The following is a 12,301-nucleotide window of genomic DNA, read 5'->3' as shown; positions in this document are numbered from 1 at the left end:
AAAACAGGCAAAACTAAACCATATTGCAGATAAAACTAGGATAAGAAAATGATTTTCAAAGAATTCAGTGGTTCCCTTTGGTGGGGAAGGAAGAGATGGGTTGTGAAGGGGAAGGGCACAGGGTGGGGTGGGGGCACCCTGGCCCCATTCTATTTCTTAACTTAGGTGGTGGTGAATTCAGTGTTTAACTCTACAATTATTTGTTAAACCATACTGTCATGTTTTAGGCACTATTCTGAATGTTTGATATATTGAAGGAAGGAGGGAAGAATCTTGACATTGGATGAAGATTAGGTGCCCCGGTCGCTGCTATGTTTCCTATTTTCGCTTCAACCAGCATTTTCTCAAATGTGGGATACACCTATTTCCAAAGTGTGGTCCTCCAGACTGTTTTAGGTGGAATGGGGGACGTTTGAGCTGATATCCAGACAAGACATTGACTAGCACTGAACTTCAAAATGAAAGTTATTACCTTTTCGATTCTCTTCCAACCTTTGTGATAATGTCAAGGAGAGACTCTGCGTTGGTTCTGGAATGTCTTTAACAGGGCCCCAGTCTGTCATCTCCCTTCTAACACAGATAGAGCATGCCTTAGACCTAGAGCCCTGGCAGGCACGGGATCCAAGGAGAATTTAACAACATCGCTTCTTTTGTTTGTTTGAAATACACAGACGCCTTCTATTTATGGCAAGTGACGGTGGTCTTCCATTTCCACTAGTTAGAAGCTTCCTTTTCTAATAAACTCAAGGAAAAACTGAGCTCCTTTAAAGAAAAATGTTAAGTAAATCAATTAAATAATAATAGTGCAGGCAGCTGTGGCTATGGCAAACCCTCATCAGGGTGATGTGGGAATAGTTGTGAGAAACACTGATCTGAAAGCAAGAAACAGACTTGGACTTGGGCTCGGATTCAGTCTCCACCACTTGCTGGGTGTCCTTCGGTACTTCCCCTCTCCAAGCCTTAATTCCCTCGTCTGGGAAATGGGAAAATTAACAGTATCTGTGTCACAGGGCTGTTGTGGGGACTTAATTAGCACAGGGCCAGTGGCAGAGGCAGTTCTGGGGGCGGGGGGGCAGTGGGGGGAAGGGGAGGAGGCGAAACACTAACTTTGAAAGAGCCAGGTCCGGAACAGTCTGAGTGCCTGTTCATAGGCTGAGTGTTTGAAAGCCAAACTGGCCAAATGCTAAACACAGTGGCTCATTCCCCGAAAACAAATATTAAAAATTCCTAATTGAGGTCTGTGTAGGCAGAGCCTCCCTCTGGCGCTTTCCACCCACCAGAGAGCAGCATACAGGCGCTGCCCTTCCACGGCGAACTAGGGATAGGTACCTGGGGTGGGGACAGGAAAGGGGACCTTCCCACCACCAAGGCAGGAGACACCCCCGTCCCCCCTTCCACAAAGTTCCTGGAGAGGACTCTCAATGGCAGTGGAGCCCCCCACTGAGCCAGGGGGCTCAGCCTGCCCGAGGTGGGGGTGCAGGAGTGGAAGGGACGCCCAGCCCGGCAGGGCCTGAACCCTGGTGAGTTGACAGAGGCCAGGCCTCCCCTCTTCCTGGCAGTGGTAGCAGGGGCAGGGGCCGGGGCGGCTGGCGGGCAGCTTTCCAGCAAGCCACAGCTCCAAGTCCCCTTTCCGAGGGTGACGTACGAGGGACAACTCCACCGCTGAAAGGCGTTGTGGGCATCGATGCACAACATGTGGCAGTGGAAGCCGCGGAAAGTCGAGGGCCTCCTGTAACTGCACTCAGGAATTTAACTTTGATCTTGTATCATGAGAACCAGGAGGACAATTTTATTCCAATAGCACCTTCGTTAGTTTGAAAACCTATTACGGTGAAATATGCTCAGGAGAGTTTCTGTTTCACGTTCTGTGTTGCACTTGAGTTTCTGTTGCTTTGTCAGTATTTGGCAACTGCTTTCCAGAACTGAGCAGCGTACAATTTATAAACATGAAAGAACACAACACAGTTCATGAACCTGCTTGAGTAAAACTACTGTAAGGAAAATAAATTATTTAAATAAATTTCCCCCCTAAAACGGCTTTCTGTATAGTCATGCACCGAATAACGACGTTTCTGTCAACGATGGACTGCATATACGAAGGTGGCCCCATCAGATTGGTACCATGTAGCGTACCTATGTAATAGGCCATGCCATCCAGGTTTGTGTAAGTATGCTCTGTGATGTTCACACAACGACGAAATCGCCTAACGACGCATTTCTCAGAACATGTCCCCGTCGTTAAGCGATGAATGACTATATCAAAAACACAATCGCCCCCAAATCATAACCACCTATATAAAGATAGAGAAGGCTCATCCCCTTTGCAACAACGTGGATGCACCTGGAGAGTATTATGTTACGCGAAATAAACCAGAAAGAGAAAGGCAAACACTGCATGATCTCACTCATATGTGGAAGATAAACAAACACATGGACAGATAGAACTGTTTAGTGGTTACCAAGAGCAAGGGGGGTGGGGGGTGGGCACAAGGGGTGGAGGGATGCGTTTATATGGTGACTGACAAACAATAATGTACAACTAAATTTTACAATAAAAAAACAAAAGAGAAGGTTTAGAGCGAACATCTTACCATAAGGTTTTAAATTCATAACCTAACTCAGTTACATGCAAATTCAAACTCATCATTCGCCAGGGCTCAAATCTTTGATCTACTTCAACACCACTCCCAACTCCAATTACCCTGATCTGTGATTCCAACCCATGAATGCCTCTGTGCTCCGGGCCCAGCAAGGGCCTGAGGCACAGCCCTTCTGCAGAGCAGCCACAGCTGGGCCAGCAGCCTTATCTGCAGTCCGGCCCTCCCCCAGGTCAGGGGGCTGCTTCCCAGCTGGCCAGCTGCCCAGGGGCAAAGCCCTCACCCTGGACTCCCTGGCCGTGGCTCAGACACAGAAGAAACACGGCCCCAGGGGCTCCACTGAGACACCAGGAGTTGTCCCCTCAAGACTGCTACCTGAGTCTGTAAGGAGAAGACCTTAGGCAGTGTTTTAACTGAGGGCGAGGATCCTGTGTCAGCAGGAATTTTATCTTCATTTCTGGAATAGTGGCCTCTTTAATACACCCGTTGCTGAATGTACAAGAAGCCTTTTAAGCCAATTGTAGATCCATTCCTCCTAAGGGAAAGATTTGTTTTGGTTTTAATTTTGGGTTTATTTTTTATCCAACTTATACATGAAAGTAGTTTAAAGTATCAAATAGATCCATAAGGTTTGTTACAACAAAACAAAACAGCAATTTCCTGTTTCCCTACCTGCATTTTCCCATCTCAGAGGCAATCACTTTCCCCTCTCTTGGCTTTTTATTTTGATATATACCAGTTCCTAAATTACATATTTCTTCATTTGACAACTTTAAGCTCTATCTATTGATAGCCTGTTCTTGGCATCTATGGTTGTGTAACGAACCATCCCCAAACAACCTTAAACAACCACAGATTTGATCCCAAATCTGCAATTTGGGCAGGGCTTGAGGGAGAGCTTGTGTCTGCTCTGTGATGTCTCAGCTGGGGTGGCTGGATAGGAGCTAAGGTCCCCACTTCCAGGATGGCTCAGTCACATGGCTGACGAGCTGGCTCCTCCCTGCGGGGGCTTCTCCTCAGAGTCCCTGAGCTTCCTCACAACATGGCAGCTGGACTCCAAGAGACGGGAAGTAGCTGCCGATTTCCTAAGGCCTGGGCCTGGACACTGGCACTGTGTCACTTCTGCCACATTCCTGCCTATTAGGAGGCACGGAGCCTTGTCCAGATTCAAGGGGAGGGGCATAGACTCCATTTCTGTTAGTTTAGCAGCTTCTTTGATGTATAAGAGACAAATAGGAATTGTTGGTATTTAAGGTGTGCAACTGGCTGTTTTGAGATTCATATACATTGTGAAATCATCACCACAATCAAGTTAATGAACACATCCATCACCTCTCAGTTACCATTTTCTTTTTGTGGTGAGAACACTTAAGATCTACCCTCTTAGCAACCTTAAAGTATCCAACACAGTAGTAACTATAGTCACCATGCTTATAACTGAAAACTTTGTACCCTTGATCATCTCCCCATTCTTTTTCCCCTGCTCAACTCCTGGAAACCACCACTCTCCTCTCTGCTTTTATTTGAGATTCCACATAGAAGTGAGAACGTGCAGCGTTTGTCTTTCTGTGCCTGGCTTATTTCACCGACCATAATGTCGGCCAGAGACCTGCCTACCTTCTGGGCGCAGTTTCCAGTCCTGTCAAGTGGGATGGAGTTGGCTGGGGCTGCTGTGGCCCCCATGATCTAGGGGCATCAGGGGGAGGCCAGCCTCTGCCTCCCCAGCAAGGCCAGGCAGCAAAGATCTTCCTTGCTGACCAAGCTGGCTATGCTTCACCACCGGGGTCGTGTGGATGCTGGGGCAGTAAGGAGGGGCTCCGGCCTGGGTCCATGCTGCCCCAGAGGGAGCCCCCACTCTGACCCACCGCCCTGCTAAAGGCACCACTCCATGGGGGGTCTGCTCTGCCCTCAGCTCCCAGGTGCTGGTGGAGGCCCTTGGGGACAGTGCCCGAGGAGAAAGGGGCTGCTCCTCCTCTGAGGGTGGGGCAGTTGAGGGCATGGGAACAAGGTTGAGATGTCTCACCCTTGGTCTCCCACTGTCAGGCTGCCCAGGCCAGGGAAGCACCCAGAAACCTCCTCATCCAAACACCAAACCACCAGACCCTCACCTGTCTTCCCTTCCAGATACGTGGTTCAGGAGAAGGCTGTGGGGACAGAAGCAGAGAGGGGACGGTGGTCTCTGGGACATCTTGTGGGTGGCAGGATAGACAGACTGAAGGAGAGAAAGGAATCCCGTGCAGGTACAATGACGTGTCCTTTGTTCCCCTCTGGCCCCCAGCCCAGTGCTGGGTGGACGATGCAGCACGGCCAGCCGGGGGCAGACAAAAGCAGCCCGGCCCTGTCACTGCTCCAGGGACTGTGCAGCCCTCCCAAGAGGTACTGTGTTGAATTGTTCTTTGAAGAAAATTCTCTGTGATCAGATCAAACGAGCTTGTGAATACCAACAGCCCAGGAAATGGCTGGTGGGACCTAGGTCACTGTGGTTTTCACCCGATTTTCTGGCAGCCACGGGGAAGCCAACCTGTGCTTCCCCAATTTGGTGGAGAAACTCGGAGCACAGGCTGAGATCAGGCCATGGGGAGCGAGCAGGGCTCGGTGGCTTGTCATGTCTGTCCCCTGGTCCCCGAGGATGGTGGGATCAGTGGGTGCTCAGGATGAAACCAGGCCAGGCCGGGGCCACCAAGAGCCCATTGTCCCATCTCTGGTCAGGAAGGGCCATCTGAGGGCCCTCCTCCCCTCCGTCAGACCCAGGCCTCACCCTGTCCCCAGGCTCCCTCAGTGCTGCCAGGGCGCAGAATTGGGACTGCAGGTGCTGAGGCACCGGCTCCCAACAAGGGGTGTGGACAGGGCCACTCAGCTCTAGCCTAGGAACCGGGGTCCGGGGGGGGAGATGTCACAGGTCCCACACTTCCCCTCCAGAGGCCACGTGGGGCTGGTGGGCAGAGAGGAAGTGGTGGGGGCGGGGACAGACACAGCCACATATGGCAGGGTGAAGGGTGAGCTTGCCGTCTTGCATACTAATCACGTCTCTAATCAGCCAGAATGAGGCGCTGGCATCAATCTGCCAGGCGGCCAGCTCTGTGAATCTTCCTGGAACTGACAGGAAGGTTCTGGAGAGTGGTGAGCCCAGCTCACCTGTGAGGGGTGAAGCCTGAGTCAGGTCCCTTGTCCTGGGTTCAAGGGGCACCCTGCCACCCCTGCCTCCCAGCGGTGCTCCACACACCAGGCAGCGCTTCACACTCGATTTTATTCCGTGACACTGATTTGCTGAAAACCCTCGGTTTCCTGGGCAGGGGAAGGCAGTGGTGGCCTGGCAGCAGTGGGGCTGGCCTCCCAGGAGCACTGGCCAGGCCTCGGCCTTCCGTCCAGCCCCACCCTCTCCCCTCCAGTTTGTTAAAAACTGAGCAGCCAAAATAAAATAAAAGGAAAAAAATGAAAACAAAACCCTGAGTTGTTAAAAACCAAATTAAAAATCCCCTTTGGTGTCAAAAGGTCTTATTCCTAAAAGCCAGTGGGTGGGGCTGGTGGGTAGGTGGGTGGGGTGCGGCTGGGCTGGCGGTCTCAGTCCTCCTGTGGGTCGTGGTCACCCTCCTCCTTGTCCTGCAGGCCCATGAGGCCCTCGGTGCCCGGCCGCTTCAAGATGGCGCTGTACTTGAGGGCCGTGTCCTCCGCCCGCAGCACCACCTCCACCAGGCTGAAGATGGTGACGACCTGGGGCAGAGCAGAGCCAGGCACAGTGACACGGGCACGTCCTGAGGGGTTGGCCCAGGGGGACGGGGGGAGGTGCCTGCGGGCAAAGCCCAGCCCTGCCACTGTCCATCCAGCTGGGCCGCCGGGACCACTGGCTCTGCCTCTCTCAGCCTCCGTCTGTAAGCCGAGCCTGCTCACGTCCTGAGGACGGGGAGCAGGACCCACTGAGGCAGGTCAGATCCCGGGAGTGGGGCAGCTTTTCCAGAACACTCCTATGTCCCCATCCTCCCCCAGCTCTTGGTGCACGCTCCTCCTGCCTCCTGGGGTGCACTCCGCTGGTCTCCCCACATGTCCCTCCTGGGCTGCCCCAGCGCTCAGGCTCCCCTCCCTGCCTTGGCTCACCTCTGACTGGCCTCGAGGCAGCCCCCTGTCCTCCCACCCGGCAGCCGCTTGACCTTTCCCTGGGGACCACCCCACCCTCGCCTCTGGCCAGCTTCAGGGAGGCCCTGCCAGGCCATCCTGGGCTGAGGCAGCACCTGAGGGTGACAAGTGCTGAGGGGCGGGGCTGGGCGGGGCCAGTGGCTCTGTGTGTTATTTGGGGGAGGGCGTGGGTCTGTCCTGGCTGATCAGGGACTGCCCACGCGGGGCCCAGGTGGACCTGGCACCTGAGGCTGGACGGCTGCCGCCCCCTGCTGGCGCTGGGTCTGTTAGCACAGACTGAGGGCTGGGTTGTCCATAGAGATGACCTAGACCTGAACTTCCGTCCTGCTCAAGGAACTTCAGGACAACAGCCCTGATGATTCCAGCTGGACTCCACTCTGTGTCTCCTGCTTTCCTCCATCTCATTAATACCATGTTATTCCACACTCTGAGCTGGACTCGGCACTCCCCAGTGTTTTGGATGTTAGGAAATTCTAGCCAGTTGGTCATCTGCTAATCACAGGGTCAGCTGAAACAGGTCCCTCAGGTGGTGTTAGGTCAGGTGTTGGAAAGACCCTGGAATAAACAGCCACCCGGGGCAGGACCCAAGACAAGCTCTGGTCTCCTTCTCTTCAGGGGACACAGCCTCCAGGTGGCCATGGACCATTCTCCCTGGTCCTTCCTTCCCTCATGTTCCTATAAAACAATCTCCCAAAGCCTGCACACCCTGCCGTCCTGTACTGGTTATGGAAGGACCTGGTCTCTGGCTGCCTGTGTCCCTGGGGACGAGGCCCACGCCTGACGCTTGGCCTGGATTCCCATCCCAGAGATGTGCAGTGGGATGTGTTGGGAATATCCCCTGTCTTCCCTTCTTGTTTTCTTATGGCTGGACTAATAATAAAATTGACACAAGACCAGATTAGCAGGGGAAAAACCCAGTTTAATACGTATGTATCAGAGACCATAAAGAAATGATGCTCACGTGCCGACCTGGTGGCGTAGTGGTTAAGTTTGCACACTCTGCTTTGGTGGCCCAGGCTTCACGGGTTCAGATCCCAGGTGTGGACCTACACACCACTCATCAAGCCATGCTGCGGTGGCAACCTACATACAAAATAGAGGAATATTGGCACAGATGTTAGCCCAGGGACAATCTTCCTCACACACACACAAAAAAAGAAATGATGCTCTGAGAGTGAACAAAGCAGGCAGTATATATATCTTTTACACAAAGAAACATAAATTTGTGAGGAGCGACAGGACAAAGAAACTTAGGTTTGAGGTACATAGTTAGGGATGAATTTAAGCAGAGTTTAGCCTGGAGGTAGTTAATTAGCAAGGTTTGTTTATGCAGGTTTCTTGGCCCCGAATTCCCCAGCTCTGGTGATAAGGATGCAGAGAGCACCTCTCACAGGGGAGATTTATTTCCTGCTTTCAGGGGGAGCAGAGAAAGGAGGGTCAGAATGCCCTTTTTGCTTCTCAAGTAACTTTAATTCAAGATCGTCAATATGCTATTGGGGGATATTTTGGGGTGGCCTGCTCTGGGCCCCAACAGTTTCTTCCTCTAAAACTTCTTTGCAAGTTTCATGTATTAAAAGTTGAGCTGGTTGAATGTTCCATTATTTCACTGAATTAATCTTTTAGTCTTCAAAATAGGTCAGTTCAATTAAATAGTTGTGTCTCAATGCAGGAGGCGGTGATGCAAGTGGCCTCCTAAAGTTAGGTCTACGGAGCAAACAATCAGGTATTTCATAAGAGGCATTTCTATGGAAACAAAGAAAAACAATGGTTAATGGCGGGAGCAAATTATAAACCAGTTCCTGAGCTTTGGGGGCAGCCAGTCAAGAAGATTTCTAGATGTCAGGGTTGAAGCATCTTTTGCAGGCTGAAATGTCTCTGATGATGTCATCGGGTGCTCAGGTAAACTTTCTGAGTCGCTTACACAGCAGCAGGCACAAAGGTTGTTTAAACAACGGCTGTTGTGGCGACCTCTCTTAAGTGTATATCAAGTTGTTCAGCTTTAGTTTGCAGGACTTCAGGGAAAAAGGGCAGCTTTAGTTCTTAATGATTCCAACTCAAAAGTGGGAGAAAAATTGGAAATGTTAGTTTGGAGAGTTGTAGCCAAATATCTGAGGAAATTAGAAGAATTTAGGATCCAGTCTAGTTTTTAGGTAAATAACAAAACTTTAAGAAATATTAATAGCACTAGAATCTAATAGTCACAAGTGTGTATTATAGTTTTTATTGAAACATAATTTTCCTCTCTAAAATCACCCTTATTTTATCAAAGATAGTCAATTAAGACTAATTTGTTTGCAAAATAAATCTAGTTTCAATAAACGTGGCTTATTTACATACATACAGCAAGAATAGCGATTGATCATATAAGCTCTTTTAAATTTGCTTTGCTGGAACTTTTTATAAAGAATCTCCAGATTGAACTTTTAATAGCCCCTTGAGGCTAAGAATTAGCCAAGCCAAATATTTTGCCTGCAATACTTAAAGATTTGGTGAATTCCTCTCTTTTTGAGACTCCCAACATATCTTGACGTTCTTGCACCTGCCAGAGAGTGACCTTTACTCATCTGGTTAGGCTGTAAGGAACCCTATAAGTAAGGTACCAGGCTGTTTCTCCAAGGGGCTTTGGCTTCGTAGAGTCGACCTTAATTCCTTAGAGTTGTTTAGTCATCTCTGAGTTTATGTATGTCTCTCTCTCTCTTTTTTTTTTTTTTTGTGAGGAAGATCAGCCCTGAGCTAACATCCATGCTAATCCTCCTCTTTTTGCTGAGGAAGACCAGCTCTGAGCTAACACCTATTGCCAATCCTCCTCCTTTTTTTTTTTTTCCCCAAAGCCCCAGTAGATAGTGTATGTCATAGTTGCACATCCTTCTAGTTGCTGTATGTGGGATGAGGCCTCAGCATGGCTGGAGAAGCAGTGCGTTGGTGTGCGCCCAGGATCCGAACCTAAGCTACAGAGCCGGCCAATGTATGTCTCTCTCAAACATGACATTCCAGTCAAAACCTTGGCAATATAATCAATGTTTCCAACTGTGTCTTGTTACAAGGGAGAACAGAGTCTTATTGAACTTATGCAAATAAATATATACTCATCAAAACAAGAATACTCACAGTGCTGACTGAGGTGGAAGAGGCAGAGATTCCTTTTTGGAGAGGAAAAAGCCACATCCTACCTGCAACACTTCACAGCCAGCAAGGAGCAATCTTAAGATATCAAGGAGCAGGGGATCTGAGTGGGAGAGCTTTGCCACAATAAGCAGCTTTTGGACTCAGCAGAACCGAGATGAGCATCATAATATCTGGCTTTGTTGGCTATTAACAACAAGGGGGAATACCCCTCAGAAAAGCTATCAAATATAAGGGAAAGAAAAAGCCTGCTCTTAAAGGGCCCATGCACAAATTCACCCCTTTCAGAAAGCAACCTAAAATCACCAGAAAGAAAGGTGCACAGTCCTTTGGTAAAAAGATCCTCACTTGATAGACTCTGGGTGCACCTTGGTGAGAGATGAGACCTCCTCAGACTGGGACCACCTCCCCAGGGACTGAGACATTGGCGGCAGCCACTATTGTGACCTAGTACAGGCTGGCAGATGCCATTGGAGTTCTTCCCCTGGCCTGTTAGCACAGGGGTCTGCCCCACCCACTAGAGCACCAATTTAATCTAGCTCAGCCAGGGCAGGCAGCCCATCCCAGGGACTGGCCTCACCCAACAGCAAGCCCTCAGGCAACTGGTGGGCCTGCATAGGTGGGGCGTGGGGGACCTCTGCAGCAGGGCAAGTGGGTCCACTTCAGTGGGTCAGGGCATGCTCATGGGGCAGAACTGTGTTGACGGGGTGTGTGGGCCTGCAGGTGGTGGGGCTTATCAGCTGCAGCAGACTTGGGCTTCTCAAACAGCGACATAGGGGATTGGCCCCACCTTCCAATGCCTGAAACAATTGTGTGTGGCACACCCAGGGCCAGCCCCACCCAACCGCACTACTGAGAGAGCTGACAACAGCCTTGCAGGCCAGAGACCCACAGCAATTGTAAGCCCCTGAGCTTAGCAACCAGCCATGCTGGGGGCCTACTCACTTAACAGAAAAACTGCAACAGGAATGTGCTATTAGACCTTGCAGTGCTTGGCTCCCCACACCTGATAAAGTGACTGAAGGAACCAGAGCAGCCACGTGCAGCTGAGCATTACAACCAGCCGGCCAGGGTGACAGCCTCACCTCCCTGTGTGCCTACAGCAAGAGCAACCCTGCCACAACAGAAAGACACATGTAGCCCACACAGGGGGAACTCCTGGAACATTTGCAGCTGGTGACAAGAGGGAAGCACGCTGCTGGGCCTCATAAGGCATCTCTTACATAAAGCCACCTCTCCAAGATCAGGAGATGTAGCTGATCTACCTACTACATAGATATATACACAGAGAAAGAGGCAAAATAAGGAGGCAAAGGAATACATTCCACATAAGGGAAGAAGACAAATCCTCAGAGAAAGAACTAAATGAAACAGAGATAAACAATCTACCTGATAAAGAGTACAGACTAATAGTCATATGGTTGCTCACTGATCTTGGGAGAAGAATGGATGAACTCAATGAGAACTTCAACAAAGAATTGGAAAATATAAAAAAGAACCAATCAGAAATGAAAAATACAATAATGGAAGTGAAAAATTCACTAGAGAGAATCGATAGCAGAGTAGAGGATACAGAAGAACAGATCAGCAAGCTGGATGAAAGACTAGCGGAAAACACCCAAGCAGAACAGATAAAAGAAAAAAGAATTAAAAAGAGTGAGGACAGTTTAAGGGATCTCTGGGACAACATCAAGCACACTAACATCTGTATTATAGGTGTCCCAGAAGGAGAAGAGAGAGACACAGGGGCAGAGAATCTATTCAAAGAAATAATAGCTGAAAAGTTTCCTAACCTAAGGAATGAAACAGACATCGAGGTACAGGAAGCACAGAGAGCACCAAACAAGATGAACCCAAAGAGGCCCACACCAAGACATATTTTAATTAAAATATCAAGAATTAAAGACAAAGAGAGAATCCTAAAAGCTGCAAGAGAAAGGCAAGAAGTTAAATACAAAGGAAACCCTATAAGGCTATCAGGTGACTTCTTGGCAGAAACCTTACAGGCTAGAAGGGAATGCATGATATATTCAAAGTGCTGAAAGGAAAAAACCTAAAGCCAAAAATACTCTACTCAGCAAGGTTATCATTCAGAATGGAAGGAGAGATAAAGAGTTTTCCAGATGAGCAATAACTAAAGGAGTTTATCACCAATAAACCAGCCTTACAAGAAATGCTAAAGAAAAAAAAAGAGGGAAAGAGAGGAAGACTGACAACAGATGTTAGCTCAGGGCAAATCTTTCCCAGGAAAAAAAAAAAATCATTCCTTTAAAAAAATAAAAAGAAATGCTAAAAGGACTTATTTAATTGGAAAAGATCACAAATAGGCATAAGAAAATTACAAAAAACAATAATAACAACAACAACAACAACAATAAAATCACTGGTAAAGGCAAATATACAGTAAAGGTAGCAGATCAACCACCTATGAATCTAATATGAAGGTCAAA

Source organism: Diceros bicornis, chromosome 37 (assembly GCF_020826845.1).
Source record: "Diceros bicornis minor isolate mBicDic1 chromosome 37, mDicBic1.mat.cur, whole genome shotgun sequence".
Taxonomy (NCBI): domain Eukaryota; kingdom Metazoa; phylum Chordata; class Mammalia; order Perissodactyla; family Rhinocerotidae; genus Diceros; species Diceros bicornis.
The sequence above is the reverse complement of the archived record's forward strand: the minus strand, read 5'-3'. Positions refer to the sequence as shown.